This window comes from Haliotis asinina, chromosome 1, assembly GCF_037392515.1.
Source record: "Haliotis asinina isolate JCU_RB_2024 chromosome 1, JCU_Hal_asi_v2, whole genome shotgun sequence".
NCBI classification, from domain to species: Eukaryota; Metazoa; Mollusca; class Gastropoda; order Lepetellida; family Haliotidae; genus Haliotis; species Haliotis asinina.
The window spans coordinates 22,682,602-22,702,118 of NC_090280.1; the positions used below are offsets into that span (position 1 = coordinate 22,682,602).

The 19,517-nt window shown below is 39.6% G+C and overlaps 1 pseudogene; it reads left to right on the forward strand.

Moving 5' to 3' along the window:
• The first annotated feature begins 2,096 nt into the window (after positions 1-2,096).
• On the forward strand, positions 2,097-13,135 carry LOC137259953 (carcinoembryonic antigen-related cell adhesion molecule 2-like; annotated as a pseudogene).
• The last annotated feature ends 6,382 nt before the right edge of the window (positions 13,136-19,517 follow it).

Below are 19,517 nucleotides of genomic sequence, written 5' to 3' on the forward strand. Positions count from 1 at the left end.
TTCTGAAATTCAATTACTAGCATTCATACTTTATCCAGATTAAAATAACTCGATATTAAAACCAAATACATGTAACAAAACTTTTATGTTTGACCTAACCTATATACTAAGAAGTCTCAGGTTCCGTTGTAGTGATTTAAATGATGACATGTTTGAGAGACACATCATCGGCAACCCCTCGTGCTCGTGTGGTCATCCAGTTAAAATTGTTGTGCATTATTTCTTCACATACAATAAATACACGGAATTAAGACAAAAATCGTATTTTTCATTAAAGACGTTTAGTTTCAGTCCGGCACTAAGGGATGTGCATCCCTCACAAGCAATGGTCTACACAAATTCAAAAGAATCGATTCCCCCGCCGTGTCCCACGCCGTGATATTGCTGGAATATTGCTAAAAGTGGCGAAAAACTAAACTCACTCACTCACTTCAAAAGAAGTTCATGTACATGTGTATGCCATGTATATGAACCAAGAGAATCCAAATACTTACCAATTCATTAAGATATTATATTGTTGTGTGTTTTCTCAATTCAGAATCTCCTTACGTGATTTCAGTGAACACTCTGATCGTAAATGTGAAAATTTAAATCCAAGTGAATTTTTGTGTGTAAAATGTAATAGCAATGAGGTCGAGGATAAATATCATGTGTTATTTGTGTGCAAGAACTACCGAGACCTGCAACAATAAATTTCTTTCAAACTTATGTACAGGGTATAAAGATCAACATTCCATGATAAATCTTTTAAATTCTAAGAATGGAGATGGTATTATCTCCGTCGCATGTTTTCTGAAAAAAAGTACTAGTTTTGAAACAAAAACATATAACTGTTCTATGGGTCGTTTGGCCTGAATTACTGTATGTCTGTCTTTGTTAGACATATCAAAGAGCCCGACCTATTCAGTTATTGTATTCATAACAAACAGCTACTATTCAGTTAAGCCTAAACTCAACTTACTGTTTATGTCCTCGCAACGTTAACGCTACACTCGACTCCGGTTTTAACGTCAGTACCGGTTGTGACGTCCGTTCACTTTGAGCATTGCTTGGCATCTCCTGGGCATAGACAGAAGAAGTGTTCGGATCCGAGCCCGAGATAATCTCATAACTGATCGATTCGTTTTGAATGTGTGGATTAAAAAGGCCATGGAAGCACTGGTTTCTGGTTGGTGAAGAACTTCATTGTTTTCTGAACTGGTTTAGACGACGGTAATAAATGAACTTCTCTTGACATAGTAAGGCGTAGGCTTTTAGAAAATACACGATGGCAATTCAGTATTGGTGCTCACTTTAACCACACCAATTATTTGACCGGCATTCTAAACGCTGAGGAATCAATAACGAACGAAGTCTACGCAGGAGGTTGAGGGCATAATTTCAGTTTTATTATTTGCCAAGACTGCATGGCTCATGGACCATCGTGGTGAAAAATAATCTTTTAGTTTTTCTGCTGGAGTATATCATCTGAGTACCCTTGCAATTGGTACCTTTTAGTTTCAAGCATCTTCTTTGTAATACTCTGTGGTGGGCGGGCAGCTCGGATGATGAAACATAAACACTGACACTGGCTTGAAAAACTAAACCCTAAAGAAGACACACCATTCACATGACACTGATCCTGATGATAATCAACATGGTTGCCTGGATCTTTAACGCCACACTTAGCAATAGTGCAGCTGTATGGCGGTGGTGTATAAATAATCGAGTCTGGACCAGATAAACCAGTGAGCAACAGCATGACCATCGATCTACGCAATTAGGATTCGATGACGTGTCAGCCAAATCAGTGAGCCTGCCCACCCGATCCTATTAGTCGCCTTGATTGCCAGTATATCCAAGGACACACAAGGGCGTGCAACAACGTATGAGTAATGCAACAGGTCCTCCTGTGTTTCTCACTGGTTACAACACGGTGTCTGAATGCAGTTTGTTTTCGCTCCCCATTTCCTTCACAAATTTAAACGTTTTTACAGTGCCACGATGACCCTTTATAACACGGAAATACTTCATCACAGTCCTGACTAACAAATAGTTATATGAATCATCTGAAGTATTGTGTAGTAGTCAACACACTGAAGGCAAACACACCTATTATGTTTTTTCATTTGTTTTGTCTGAAAACTGTGATCTTCTTTGGAGGCATACTGGAATTTGCTGGTAAGCGTTTATCTTTACTTTTTATCATTCCAGTTAGGTATAAGGTGTGTTCTAAGTTTGTCATATTTTGGCAGAAACGTTTGAACATGTTTGGTGTTTTGTTTTTCGAAACATTCGACAGAACTTCAACTGAAGTAATCATCAACCAGTGATTAATATGATGTGCAAGGTCCGGTGTTGCTGGGCAACAAGCCATTGTCAACAAGCCACTTGACCCATTTTACTCGCCTCCCTCCAAGACCACAATATGAGGTAAAATTTGTTATGTCATACACAAGCACAGAAAAAAGGCCCAGGGAGGCATGACGGGAGCGGCAGCTAGGTCAGAATGCGGTCCTTTCGCAAACACTATTTCGCGAACTATTTTCTGGTAATTCATTCACACGTGCTCTTGGTCGAAATCTGAAACCGGGACACCGCGCGCCCAACTGAGAACCATACTTGTATATCATGATGAGTGTTGAGTGAGTTGAAGAAACGGTTTATACTGTACGAATAGAATAATTTCTATCAACCTACGGTAGTCAGAAGTTCGTAAATCCAAACGAATACTTCCTAAACGTTCGTGGGATGTACTTCAGAAAACTGTCATTAAAATGAAACAAGCGGGGCGGCTTGTGGCAGTCATGTGCTGCTACAAACATCAATGATAACGAAAGTCAGCTTTTGTTATACATTTGTTGACTTAATGAAATTGGGGAAAAGACGTAAAAGACGCCAGTCGCAACATCGCCTAACGACGCCTCCAAACTGGAACGTACCAGACTGCATTTGCAAATCACGTCGACGTACACCATATCGCGTTATATTAACCACCTGAAAGCAACCATGGCTGTGGGGTAGCCTTGTGGGTAAAGCCTTCCATGCGGAATCAATTCCCAACATGGGTACAATGTGTGAAGCCCATTTCAGGTGTTCCCTTCTATTGCTGGGATATTGCGAAACTCGGCGCAAAACTAAAACACTGACTGACTGACTGACTGACTGACTGACTGACTCACTGACTCACTCACTCACTCACTCACTCACTCACTCGTCCCTAGCATGGTGATCAACGTTCAGATGCTGGTGATATCTAGTGATTATTTCCATGATAGCGTACCAGTAACTTACGAGTTGTGATATTTGTACTGTACTTTGATGGCAGCGCTTACGTTCTAAATGTATTGATTTTAATATAGATATAAATTAAATTGTTCTCGTCACGATATTGATGGAATATTGCCGATCGCGACGTGACGCTTAGTTTCAAACCAAGCACTCACGCACTCACGTACTCACGCACTCACGCACTCACGCACTCACGCACTCACACACCCGATGACCCGAGAAGTGGTAGAGAAGAGTAGACAGTCTTACAAAATATCGCAACATTTGTGTCTTTCATCTTCCTCACCGCCATCTACCACCGCCGATACTGCTCGACATGTGCATAGTATGTGCTGTTGACCGACGAAACAGCATGAAATCAGACACCAAAGTATTTGTTCCTATGTTGAGAAGTCTGCACCGTTGACGATGACGACGTGTAGCATGGAGCAACACCGTGCAGGTATGGAGAAAATGGCGGTGAGTCTGGAGCAATGATGATTCGTGAATTCTCCCTCAATGCTGAAACTGATGGTAGGCTGTCGTCTGACGTCAAGTGAAGGTATTCAGCACTTTCCGACAGGTCGACAGGTTTGGTGTCGAACGTGTGATAGTGTGGGGAATCATATCCTACTTGGGAAGATGTACGTGATGGCGGTTCAGGGAACTGGTGCAGGGACCAAATTCTTCAACGTCAGCTTCTTCAACTGAAAGAGAAAGTTCAACATGACATGGCGGTGCCGCATACACAGCCCGTGTCATTGTTATCTCGCTTCAAACGTCAGTGCCTTGCCCTGACCCTCCAGATCTTAGGATCTGAATCAGATACAACATCTTAATGTTTGCATCGTAGTCAAAATACGGCACGTTTACAATGCATTGTAGGAAGAATGGCAGAGAAATCCACATAACATAGTACAGAGAAGTGGTGATCGACAGCTCACTGAACGGGCGTCTTATGACAATGTCACCACGATATCATCTTTGTATCAGTTAAATTGGATCAAATATGCAATTACGTGTATTTATTTTTCAAAGTTGGTCTTTATGTTTCTTTTGTGTATCGTGTACTAATTATGCTGATATGTTTCAGCTTCTTATACCAACATCGTGGCCCGTGTCGGACAAAGTGTCAACATGATCTGGAGTGTCAGTCAGTCAGTTACGGATTTTAAGATAAGATCTATCACATCCAAACAACAGATCTGGTTCCACTGTCCTGTTCATTATGGATGACAATAAGCCTCTGCCTGCAAGTGTCAACACACACACAGACAACGGAACGAGGATTCAGCTGACTTTCAATACATCTCTGGAGGGGAGGAAGCTAGTCAATCTCACATTCCACAGTGTTGGCGTACAGGACGCCGGAGTCTACAACTTAACCACCCATAACAGTGGCATGTCTCAACTTCTTATTGTATTACGTAAGTGTGAAGACACTCTGAGTACCAAATATAAATATACAGTGTAAATATAAATATAAATATAAAATCAGCATCAAAAGCTAGTTTTTGAGACACATTGATAGAAATATGGCGGTCACAGGCAGATAATCTGCGAAATAATTATCCATACTTATCATAGTTTTATCATTATAGCATTATAGTTTAACGTCGTTTACACAAATGTCATTGCAAGAACTAATTACGATAGCGATGAACATCACCATAAAGCTTCATCCTGTAACAGAATCCAGATGAAATATATTGTATATATTATATTCTTATATTTTGTTATCGTTGAAGGGTAAACTATGACACTGACCAATCATCTTCGATGGCACTTTCATAATGTTTTATAACACCTGACCTTCCTCTCTCCTTACAGATGTTTTGTAACACCTGACTTTCCTCTCTCACTACAGACGTTTTATAACACCTGACCTTCCTCTCTCACTACAGACGTTTTATAACACCTGACCTTTCTTTCTCCCAACAGACGTTTTATAACATCTGACCCTCCTTTCTCCCAAAAGACGTTTTATAACACCTCACTTTCCTTTCTCCCTACATGCGTTTTACTACACCTGACCTTCCTCTCTCCCTACAGACCTTATATAACACCTGACTTTCCTCTCTCCCTACAGACGTTTTATAACATCTGACCTTCCTTTCCCCCTACAGACGTTTCATAACATCTGACCTTCCTTTCCCCCTTAAGACGTTTTATAACACCTGACCCTCCTTTTTCCCAAAAGACGTTTCATAACACCTGACCTTCCTCTCTCCCTACAGACGTTTTGTAACACCTGACCTTCCTTTCTCCCTACAGACGTTTTATAACACCTGACCTTCCTCTCTCCCTACAGACGTTTTATGAACAGTATCACGGACGTGGTCAGGGATTCTGCCTCACTGCATTCACTATCCATCTGTTATTGCTTCCTTGGGAATGGATAGAACATTTGACGTTCACTAAGATCAATTCAAATAAACTTTCTGTTCAAACGACATTTTGGCGTATGACGGTGACTTAATGTCACTGAATCTATAGTACATATTCATATATGTTATTAATAATTAAAAAGAATAAGGACAAGATTACAACCATTTCCATTCAACTTTTCACAGGGAAACCATCAAAACCGAACATCACCACGGCTGTCGCTGACCCTGTATCCGGTGATCCTGTCAACCTGACCTGCTCCACAACCTCCCGGAGTCTTCCTCCAAACCAGTGTCGGTACCAGTATACTCTGACTACTTCCTACACCTGGAGGAGAAACAACAGGAGTGTAGACAGCAGGGTAGACAACAGAGTGCAGGTGGACGGACAATGCCTGACCATAGACTACGTCACCAAGGAGGACAAGGGAGTGTACTCTTGTCAATCTGGAGAAGAAGGACTACTGTCAGACTGGAGTCGGGGATACACTCTCAATGTTTTATGTAGGTTCAGGTTGATTAATATTGAAACAATAATAGAAGCCAGATGTTTCTTCATATACAATCCTCAGAAAATCTGATTCTGCTCCATGCGTTGTCACTATCAACGTTTAATGCCTAACTTCAAGTGAACCTGCAGCTTGCCCATTCAACAATAATTCAGAAACTACAAACTTCCTGAAACGGATGACTTATGGTAAGACCCGAGCTATGATGTCTCGAGATATCGCCACAGAATTCCGATCCGATTCATCATCACACCTTATCCTATGTTGCAATTGCTCAGCCATTCTGCACATATACGCATAAATAGAGATTATCACCCTCGCCTCTACTGATATCAATTATATAAGCACGAGTTGATAGAATTACAAAGGCTTTCCGAGGATATCTTTTTAGCAACGTGTGTGATATCAGTAGAAACGAGGCTGGGATTCTAGTTATAATCAAATATCATTCTTCAATCTTGAATCCCTTTGGAAGACAGTCACACTAGATATATGGTGGCATGGGTATGATAGAAGACAATTTCAATTTATTATTTCTGACCATCTCACATGCACTCCAGATGGACCTGACCAGATACAGTTTGACGGCACAAGGGACAAGCTGCAGGTAGAAGAAGGGAAACCTGTAACAATGAGATGTTCTGCTGACTGTAACCCTGTCTGCACTGTAACCTGGTGGAACACACCAAGAATGATGGTGATTACATGACATAGGGAGGCTGTGTTGTCCATACCAGCTGTAGATGTGTCTGTGTCTGGAGAGTACACGTGTCACGTCAACAACAGCCATGGGAGTGCATCACGGAGCCTTACACTGGAGGTCCTCAGTAAGACTTGCACACATTCTTTAGTAACAGAATATGTCACATTTAAAGTTGTATTTGGACAAAACCTGTAAAGGCACTATTCAAAATCAGTAATCATTTCAACCCGTAGTATTCATTAAGAATTCAATTTTGACCATAATGCAATAGAAATAATAAGCCAAGGTTCAGTTATCAGCTACAATCATAGGGGTGGTGGGGTAGCCTAGTGGTTAAAGCGTTGACTCGTCACGCCGAAAACCTTGGTTCGAATCTCCACGTGGGTACAATATAGGAAGCCCATTTCTGGTGGATCCCTCTGTGATGTTGCCAGAATATTGTTTAAAGCGGTGTAAAACAAAAAGAAGTCAGACAGTCAGTCCAACAATCTCAAATGTTTCTGCTTGCCCTATAAACTGAAAATATGCCATGAAGGACAACATGATATGCAAAGTGACAAAAGGAAATATTATTATAGATGTCGTTTGGAAGTGCCACCGTATACCCTTTGTAATATTACGTATTGTGGAATACTGAGAGACATCCAAAGAAAGAACGTGCCATACACACGTACAGAAAGTGGATACGGTATTGCCGATATAGTAGATAAGGTATTGCATATTTGCATTCAAAACAGGATTAGACACATACTAAACTGCATGGTACATGTTAAATGTTTCAGCACGTGAGCTTAATGAATTTGGTGTCGTTTCCATGGTCCCCGTGGCTGCTGTCTGTTTGGTCCTGATCGTGGTCATCGCCGTTGTCGTCATAGTTGTTTGTAGAAAACACAGACTCGGGGGTAATACGGTGTGATGTGAGAGTGAATGAAAAAGTATTCCACGGCGGTATTTTAGAATCCTGCGTTCATGTTTGTCTGTACGTGGTATTATTAAATTTATGCTATGCCATGATCCAGCTTGACCTTATAACCATGGAATGTATACGTTCAAAAGCACTTCTTTCGCACTTCCAAGTGCAAGTAGGGGCGTAGGGGTAGCCTAGTGGTTACAGCATTTGCCCATCACGCCAAACACCTGGGTTCGATTTCCGACATAACGACATAGGAAAAATATGTGAAGCCCATTACTGTTGTAATGTCCTATTGCTGAAATGTTGCTAAAACTAAACTCACTCACTCAGCTGCAAATACTTTAAGGTGTGTTGCGATTATTTCCTGCATATGTTGTTTCCTGGAATCTCAAAAGCACGGTGTTCAGGCATAACCGGGAAATAGTTGGATAAAACATTTTAGTAACAAATCCAACCGGAATAGCTACAAAAATGAAGGAAGAAGAAAGTACAACTGAAAAGTAGTGTTCTTTTATATAGTACATAATTTATACCGCTTTTGGTCAGGTGGTGAATATAGTTTTATCCTCATAACTGATATATTCACCCATACGAAAGTTTATTTTTTTACTTTGACTATAGCATAATAAACTCAGCACTACATAAATGTCTACATTTACAAGCTTCACATCATACTCACATACTATCATCTTCTTCTTTGATTTAAATCAATGGATTTATGTCACAGCAGATTAGTCTATTTTTTTATGTTCGATTTTGATTGAGTTTAAACACGCCGTTGGTGTTAACAAGAAAGGAAGAAAGTCGCCTCTTTGTGGAGAAAAGGATCCTGTGTCCAGCCTTTAACGCAGTGTTTATATCCTTTAAGAGACACTATTATTGAGTGACATAAACTCATCCGAGAAGTCATGTGAAATAACAGCCACCTGTGTTGTACTTGACATTTTGTTCCCTTTCTTGACCTAACAATTAAAGAGCCTTGTACTGTTCTGAAAAATTAAATTTGGTATTTGTGATTCACCTGTGTGCAACTACACCAATAATTCGTTGATCGTATATTTGTCATCTAACATTTTGCAAGTGTAATTGTCTACTCCGTTTCAGGGAGGGGATACATTCTTAATCGGTGAGTATAATGGCTTTGAACTTTCTGACACAGCCTTAATTGATAGTATACCACAGATCAGGCTGCTGGTGGCTGGGAATAAATACGTAAACTTGTCAGGTAAAATCTTGAGACTTATCACCAATGTGTGTCCATTTGTGAGAGCTATTTGTCCCTTATACTATATGATACCTTTGTGGGGACAGTACAGACTGAGTTTTCATCTCTATTGACGTTTGTGGATGCACAAGTCTATTAATCCAGTACCACCAATCTTGTCTACACACACAAACGTGAACATCAACATGGACTGGAAGTATGGTTCCCATCAGTGCGTCACCGACTGGGTTGTGACGCATTTCTCAAATAATTGTTGTGGTTACTAGACGAACCACAACTAGCGACCACAGGTGACTTCAAACGCTTCACACTACATTATGTCTAGATATAATGTACTGTGAAGAGTTTCAAGTTGGGGGTCATCTCAAAATTTTCATATTTAAAACAATCTTTAATCCTCGCAATGACACGAGTGCCTGTGCTAGAGACCACATTAGTATCTAGATGCCTGTCTCATGGCTAACATCCCTCAGTCGCCTTATAATGGGAATCAAGCCTCGAATCCTCTGCCATTCATTTAGTAGAACTACGTCAATTCCTCCAGAAGGATCTCCAGTTCAAATTTGAAATAACAAATAATCGAAAGACTTTCGATTTGGTTCATATCGTCAAATGATGGCGTCCAAAATGTGGCACGACAACGGTATACTTTCTGTTGATAACGTCGATCGGTGACTGTTCCTCAAAACCACAGGTACAGTCTCATTCTAATGGTTCTGGATAGGAACCAGTGAAATCCGGGTGAGTCAACCAATGTTTGTTAGAGACGACTAACGGGATCGGGTGGACAGGCTTGCTTATTTATCGATACATGCCATTGTATCTCAGTTGCATAGATCGATGCTCATACTGTTCACCACTTCATTCTCTGGTCCAGACTCGATAATATACATCCCGCCACCATATGGATGAAATATTGCTGAGTGCAACAGTAAGAAAAATAAGTAAGCAAACAAAACTAGTGGAGAGTCGGACTCGCCAATCTTCATTGCTGACAGAGTTCTTCTGTCTGTGTCATGGTATTACATGTTTCCAGACGAATCAGGACTCGATCATCAAGGCCATTGGTCTTTCCTGGTTTTTACTTCCCCAGTGGTCACTTACTTCCTCACTAGGCGACTAAAACAATTTTGGTGAATGTACAAGTTAGCACCGAGTCAACAGCAGGTCATTTCATCCTTGTAAATAATTTGTCATCGTGGATTTTCTAAAAGTCTGTCTTGCCGGTGTAAAAACATTTCCAGTTATATCACTTTCGTTAGGAAACTACAATTATGAAATTCCCAGCACGTTTACATGTATGTAATAGATTTTGTGAAGCAATTACATTCCAGTGTGTTTGACTGTCTGTTTGGACAAATTTTAGCCTTTGTAAAATTCTGTCCTCAGCATTGTCACATACACCCGGGACTCAGGAGAAGACGGGGGCTACCAGCAGATAGAAGGTTTGTGTCATAAGTCGTTTCTAACATATTAAATGAAATATGTAATACATCAGAAGACGTTTCTTTGAAGGTTAAAAGGGTACCCATGAATCATTAAATACTTAATGTATCACTCATGAGTAACAGTTCCTGTTTTTCTTTATTCATTCTGAACATCTGAACATTCACGACAAATGGTGGTTACTTATTTCAGCGCAGTTTCTTGTACACTTTTAATTTCTGAAACGTGTTTAAAGAGTACCAAAGTCGCATATCGACGTGCAGTAATAAAATCATTAAGGGTGGACAAAGAACCATCTCTTTGAGTTCATCATTAACCACAGAATATTGTAACTTTCAGAGACAGGATACGCTGATTATCGGTGAGTTTCAAATGAAATGAATAAACAGTTCATCGCCTCGAATAGCTGCCAAATTAATGCCGCATGGAGCAATACTCACTCATTTATTCTCCACAAAACAATGTGACCTTGAACGACTTCAGAGTGAAACTACACAAAATCCACATCATAATGTAATATTTTGTGTCAGTGACTTTGTGTGGACCTAATTATCATCACGTTTAATATTCATTTCCTCACATTTTCCTCGTGTTCAATAATCACGTTCATCAGTCTGGTATCGTATCACAGGGAAGATGAAAATGACGGCAGCTACCAGGAAATAGAAGGTTGGTGTCTCAAGGTTAACTACGAGCATGCTTAAGGACTGTGTGAACTGTGTCAATTCGGAGCCAAGAAATGTTGCCATATGACTCTTATTATTTATAACAATTTTATTATTCATGATTCCTGTTATAAATTAAGTCAGATAAAAACATGAAATCCCTCGGTCATATTCTTATGTGTTCTAATGTCATGACACTTTTTAATGACACTTCTTAATTTCCACGAAACATAACCAGGGTTCATTGATGACAGATCCACTAGCCTGGACAGATGTAACGGTCATGTTTCCGGTCATGCCTCACGGATAATTCTTCCTACTTCATTAATTGCTTGCTTCCTTTTCCTGTTATGAGATGTAGACAGGACTCTCTTAGCTTATAAAGAATCGTGGTTTCTTTGACAAGTTGGTCATAGAACAAATGCCATTTTCTTAGTTATAAAAACTGTTAGCTGGCCATTATTGATGTCCGAAATATATTCAGTGTTTAGTACGAACAAGGTAATATTTCACACCTCACGGATGATTCTGTTTCCATTGTGCATCTCTCGCTTCAATAGATGTGTTGTGATTAAGACAGGGATCTGTTAGTTTGTTATGAATTGTAGTATCTTTGAACAAATAGTTACAAAAAGCATTTCTTCCAAATGTACTGCAATCAGTATCTATGATTTTAAAGTAATAATGAATATTAACGACGGATCTCATATGTGTCCAATACTAAGTACATGTGTTATATCAGGAGGTGATGTCAACGTAGACGACATCGTCCCCATCGTAGCTGTCTACTCCGTTATGCTGACTGCTGTGGCAGTTGTGGTGGCAGCAGTCACTGTTCTTGTCTGCAAGGACGTGAAAGGTACAGTGAATGTATGAATCCTTTCCATCAAATGAATCAAATGCATTGAGTCATCAGTTCACTCCCCTCCACAAACCAACACACCTCAAGCAGCACGCCCTTACCCCAAAGTGAATTGGTCTTCAACAACCCACTGGTATTCTCGTCATAACAGGTCAGTAACGCTAGCTGATTTCTTCAGCGATTTCAGTATAATTTACCAATCAGTGAAGGGGTACCCGGTACCCGGTGGGATGAGATAATAATGACTGTAAACCATATACTGTCTTACAATACACCTTGGAGATTCGGGTCAGAATTGATCCTGTGCAACCTATGCTTGTCACAAATGCAAATGTCTCTTTTATTCGTTGTTGTTTGGATTCAGTAAAGGTCAGTACAGTAGCCTAATGGTTTAACAATCGTTCGTGAAGCCCATTTCAGCCTCTCACCCTGGCGTTCCAATCCGTGATATTTTATGAATATTGTCATAAACAGAGAAAAACAATACTCACTCACTCACTCGTGTTCAGTAAGTGGTAATGTAGACGATTAATTCATTTTCAGTCTTCCCTTCGTTTTCAGAGGACCAGGGAAGAAGGTACATATATTTACTTTTGTATCTTTAATGCTGGAGTAGTATGGAGTAGAATCTTTATATATTTGCCCAGTTGCTGTCTCATGTCTATGTAAAGACTATTTATTCGACTTATATCAGAAGCCTAAGGTCAGATTTAAACAAACAAATCAATTGCGTAGACCGATGCTTATGCTGCTGATCATTGGATTGTCTGGTCCACACTCGATTAATTACAGACAGCTGCCATATAGCTGAAATATTGCTGAATGTGGTGTTAAATAACGAACAACCGAACAGCAACCATCAGGATCATCTATAGAAATATAAGTGTAATGTTGTAATTACAGATGTGGTGACTACCTTACTGTGATGGCAGAGAGATTATCCCATGACTTCAGTGATGTACCTCGTGCTTCCAACAACGATGTCTTAACTCTACACGATTACGAGAGAGTCCTGGGGGGAAAGTTCCACATCTACACGTCTCTCCACCCCTCATCTTCCTCAACAGAGGACCACAGTACCAAATGAAGGCTAAACTGACGGTACAGTTCCACATCTACACGTCTCTCCACCCCTCATCTTCCTCAACAGAGGACCACAGTACCAAATGAAGCCTAAACTGAGGGAAGAGTTCCACATGTACACGTCTCTCTACCCTTCACTTCTTCAACAGAGGATCAAAGCCTATATAGTTCAACATCTACAAATTCTTCTAATTTCAGCTGGAAAAATAAGAGTACTCCAGTGAAAGTGAACAGAAAGTGTTTTCCACGATGCCCTATTTTACAGAGAACTGTAGTGATATATCGACAGTTATGAGATATGTTCCTGCTTGTCCTCTACATACCCGGTGAACGTTGATGTTTGTACAACGCCATGATGTATGCAGTTACCGAACGGTATGTTCTTTCAGGAAGCGGACGCATGAAAGGAAAAGCTTTGAGCTTTACCCAAAGTATATATGGTATATCAACAACCCTTTACTCACCGTATATATAGTATATCAACAATATTTATTTCAGTCAATAAAGCTTTAACCTTTAAAACATGTTTTAAATCAATATAGCTTTCCTGTTTTATCAAAAACATTTAACTGTTATGTTGTCTCCACACACTCATCAGTATAAATGTTTTTGTAACAAATTTCACTTATATCAAACGCTATACACATAAGATTGCTCATGGGGTAGATAGGATTATGGACTAATGTTCCACAAGTTTTGTTTCCATGACCCAGCAGGTACGGGTCGGTTTCCGATTGTGATATTCTGATTGTCAGCACCTCAAATAAAACTCCAGATGAATAGAACACCCATTTCAAAATAAACACATGGGCGCTAACACACATGTACACACACATGCTCAAACACGATTCAAATACATAGTTAAAGAATTGTTTTACATATCTCCCACAAATGCTTTAATAGCTTTACTTTAGTTTTACATACTGTAAACTTGATGAAACAGTTTATTTCATACAGAAGGCATGACACACATGTCTCTTATTGTACAGGAATGCTCAGAATTGACATTACTGCTATCCTACTTCTGTATTGGCATCACCCTGCCTAGAATGTATTCCTCAGGTAGTATTTGTCTTAGAACTGACGTATCGTGATCTGTAGCTGAACACCAGCTGACATTTGAACAACTGTAAACAACCCGTTTCCTGCAGACATCACTGAACCATACTTTCTCGTGTAAAGAAATGCTGAAGGTGTCATACGGATGGAATGTGAAATATTCCTCTTGAAAATAATACAGTAGAGTATTTCTGTACTGTAGCGCCGCAAACAATCTTAACTATGCATGTCTTCAGATCGGACAAAGTCATGAGACTTGTTTCGATATAGTTGAGTTGAGTTGAGTTGAGCTGCATTTTATGCTACACTGGTGTTGATGCAGCCATATAGGAACCTCCTGTATGTAATATGTGCAACTGTGCGAGAGGTTTTGTTTGAAAAACAACATTTCTCTCCAAAAAATCAAAGCAATTTTGCTGGAATAAATCTAACATCGAAATAATCTTGTCAAACTTTCAACTACATGGAACTTTTAGTTTAAGAAGCCAAGTCTGAATACATGCATGATCACTAAAAACATTTCCGTGTCGCTGTAGCTCACTCGGACATGTTTTACAAAGTTTAAAGGTCAACGCTGGGGATGAATGGGTGAGTGAGTGAGTTAAGGGACCTTGAAGGAGTTAACTACTGACCTTGATTTATATTCCTCGGGTGACGGTGCTGTACCCTGGTGGACAATTTGTTCGTTCGTCGCGCCAAAAATCAGGATTCCGTTTTCCCAACATTCACAACGTGTGAAGCCCATTTCTGGTGCTCCCCGTCGTGATATTGCTGGAATATTGCTAAGGGTGGCGTAAAACCAAACTAACTCACTCACATTCCTCAGACAGACTGGATATTTTGGAGATTACCAGTGAGCAGAATTACCATTTTGTACATCTGGGTATTCGTGCATATACGTCACAGAAACAAACAGCACGTATATATCTCGGTACTCATACATATACGTCACAGATATGATCTGTAAATACACCTCGGTATTCACACATATACATCACAAAACAATCTGTACATACATCTTCATATACTCACATATATGTCACAGATATGATCTGTAAATACACCGCGGTATTCACACATATACATCACAAAACAATCTGTACATACATCTTCATATACTCACATATATGTCACAGATATGATCTGTAAATACACCGCGGTATTCACACATATACATCACAAAACAGTCTGTACATACACCTCGGTATTCACATTCGGATCATTATATCAAACCTTATACACCACGACTTATCAAAAACAGCTACTTGCACAATTTCACGCCCAAATCATGGGTCACCAAAGACAGCGAAAACGTAAATGCGTTAATTAATTTCAGTCAAGGCCATCTATGGCCGACAAGTTGGTACGATTTTGGAAATGATATATATGATGTTGCAAAAGGTTTTTTTAGACCCGTGGAATGCTGCTGTCGATCGATTCTAACCTTACACAGGTGCTGTCAACGTGGCTTGTATTAATAAACGACTTTGAAAGGTGAATTTTCGCTGTCTTGGGAGATCCAAGACCACTGTAGAATAATTGCTCATATTGTGACCAGTCATCTACCTCCAGTTGCTGGAGATCTATAGCCCTTTCCTATGTTCTAATGTCCTACTTGGTATACAATTTTAAGCTACATGATAGTTTTTAATGCCTTACTATGATATACTAGTTGTGTTCTTGCCGTTTGGTGACAGGTTTTAATGAAATAAATTTAGCATTAACTGTTTTAGTCACGAGATGGTTGAAATATTGCCAAAGTGGCTTTAAACTCACTCTATCATCGTTACACTTTCTTCTGACTTCCAGCACATTCTGACTACAGGTACTTCTGACCTGAGATAACCGTCACTTCTGTCATCACAACGTTTACTTTTACCATCGCGTTTAGTAGACGGGTGCTTCGGACATGACATAACCATTACACAAATATGGGATTCCAGCCTGTCCCATTTGATCTTCACCTGTAACATATTTTCTTCACCTGTAACATGATGTCCGCTTTAAATACATGCCCAATGTGGAACATAAAGACGGCAGTGGGTTCAACATTTTGCAGTCCGATTAATGAGATCCAAACTCAGTTTTAGGTTCTTGTATCTCTACTGTCATGTATCTGAAATAGCCTCTCCCATCCCTCTGTGCTGCGGCGATATTCATCCTAATCCTGGGCAGAATTATTTCAGATCCTCTGAAATAATACACATTGGACGTACGCAGCTTGAAAGACAAAATGTATTTCCCTTACACAGAATTTCGACCTTTTGACTTTAAATGTCTTACAGAATCCTGGCAGCACGCAGACATCCGCAGCGTTGATGTAGCAATACCTGGACACCACCTACCATTCGGGAAATACTTGTGGTGGTGATTTGGCGATCTAATAGTATGTCAGTAGAGTTTACTCCTACTGTTACCTCCTTTTTTAAATGCGCAGTGACAGTGTATCAACATATCTGGAAACAACAGTTAATGAGAGATACAATCAAGGTATTGCAGAACAGATTTTCTTCCTTAAGGGTTACGTCTCAATACTTCTTCCTTGATGGACACAGCTTGCTGTAGTTCTGCAGTTGAAGGATGGTTGCCGTTCTATTTGATAGGTCCTTCATTTATATTCAGTGTCGCTCAGCAGTCTTTGACAAGGACTCCAGTAGTCTATTATTCTTTCGGTTCTTAATCCTAAACTTATAGCTGCCGTATATCACATTTTGTCCACAACGGGCTTAGCTACAAAAATATATACGCTCACTGATATGTTGTATGTTTTTGAAATGTACCAAATGAGGTGAGACTCTAATAAATAATTATCTGCCCATAGCAAAAATGGCGTGGGCTTACACATGAATTGCTAAAAAGGCTGGACAAGCCTTCAATACCATCTAAAAATGAAGTTTTGTAACCTATCAGGCTAACACCAAAAGGAAATGGTTTGCAACACGTCTGTCCACCTTGAGAATATATAACGTACTGGACGCCTACTTGAGCATTAGCCATGATGATGAATGATGAAGTGGGGGATCGTTTTATCATTCACATTCATGGCTATGACATGTGTTAGTGTTGACAGATAGAAAAGAGAGAAAATTTGTATTTATGTGTCACATACTATGCATACATAATTTGAAAGACTCATAAAATATAACATCCGGCCATATGGCCTACGAGACACAAGACACTACAGAACGTATAGTAGTGCTTGAAGTGAATAATCTATCACAGTATATAAGCACCAACGATGAAAAAAATAGTTATAGTGAATAATGTATCGACAGTTCCATATTCACCAATAAAGTGTTTTATGTGTAGTTACAGGACTACAATATGCGTTTACGTTTATTAAACATTTAGTAACCATTCCAGCTAGAGGTTTAATTACCTTAGCATTACTAAGTATGAATGCAGCGTGGTCGGTAGGTGACAGGAGAGGGAAAAAGGATTACTACTTTCTACATTTTCCCATAAGTCATATCGTAAGTCCGAATATAACGGACATTTCTTCTGAAATGTGCTCACTAATTTAGTGAGACTTGTGGTCACGGTGTCACCAGACATACCTTGAAACAAACTATATAACTAATACCCCTTTTGTTCTACGGGTGACTGCATTTTGATGTTTTAAGATATTGGGCATAGTGGGGATACACCGTCAAAAGTATCGGCATCAGGCATCTGCCAGATCATTTCTACTTGATGCAATAAAACTGGAATCCTCTAAGTTCTGAAATTCAATTACTAGCATTCATACTTTATCCAGATTAAAAAAAACCTCGATATTAAAACCAAATACATGTAACAAAACTTTTATGTTTGACCTAGCCTATATACTAAGAAGTCTCAGGTTCCGTTGTAGTGATTTAAATGATGACAGGTTTGAGAGACACATCATCGACAGCCCCTCGTGCCCGCGTGGTCATCCAGTTAAAATTGTTGTGCATTATTTCTTCACATACAATAAATACACGGAATTAAGACAAAAATCGTATTTTTCATTAAAGACGTTTAGTTTCAGTCCGGCACTAAGGGATGTGCATCCCTCACAAGCAATGGTCTCCACAAATTCAAAAGAATCGATTCCCCCGCCGTGTCCCACGCCGTGATATTGCTGGAATATTGCTAAAAGTGGCGAAAAACTAAACTCACTCACTCACTTCAAAAGAAGTTCATGTACATGTGTATGCCATGCATATGAACCAAGAGAATCCAAATACTTACCAATTCATTAAGATATTATATTGTTGTGTGTTTTCTCAATTCAGAATCTCCTTGCGTGATTTCAGTGAACACTCTGATCGTAAATGTGAAAATTTAAATCCAAGTGAATTTTTATGTGTAAAATGTAATAGCAATGAGGTCGAGGATAAATATCATGTGTTATTTGTGTGCAAGAACTACCGAGACCTGCAACAATAAATGTCTTTCAAACTTATGTACAGGGTATAAAGATCAACATTCCATGATAAATCTTTTAAATTCTAAGAATGGAGATGGTATTATCTCCATCGCATGTTTTCTGAAAAAAGTACTAGTTTTGAAACAAAAACATATAACTGTACTATGGGTCGTTTGGCCTGAATTACTGTCTGTCTGTCTTTGTTAGACATATCAAAGAGCCCTACCTATTCAGTTATTGTATTCATAACAAACAGCTCCTATTCAGTTAAGCCTAAACTCAACTTACCGTTTATGTCATCGCAACGTTAACGCTACACTCGACTCCGGTTTTAACGTCAGTACCGGTTGTGACGTCCGTTCACTTTGAGCATTGCTTGGCATCTCCTGGACATAGACTGAAGAAGTGTTCCGATCTGAGCCCGAGATAATCTCATAACTGATCGATTCGGGTTGAATGTGTTGATCAAAAAGGCCATGGAAGCACTGGTTTCTGGTTGGTGAAGAAGTTCATTGTTTTCTGAACTGGTTTAGACGACGGTAATAAATGAACTTCTCTTGACATAGTAAGGCGTAGACTTTTAGAAAATACACGATGGCAATTCAGTATTGGTGCTCACTTTAACCACACCAATTATTTGACCGGTATTCTAAACGCTGATGAATCAATAACGAATCAAGCTGGATTGTACCTTTGATTTGAACGAAGTCTACGCAGGAGGTTGAGGGCATAATTTCAGTTTTATTATTTGCCAAGACGGCATGGCTCATGGGCCATCGTGGTGAAAAATAATCTTTTAGTTTTTCTGCTGGAGTATATCATCTGAGTACCCTTGCAATTGGTACCTTTTAGTTTCTAGCATCTTCTTTGTAATACTCTGTGGTGGGCGGGCAGCTCGGATGAACAAACGTAAACACTGAAACTGGCTTGAAAAACTAAACCCTAAAGAAGACACACCATTCACATGACAATGATCCTGATGATAATCAACATGGTTGCCTGGATGTTTAACGCCACACTTAG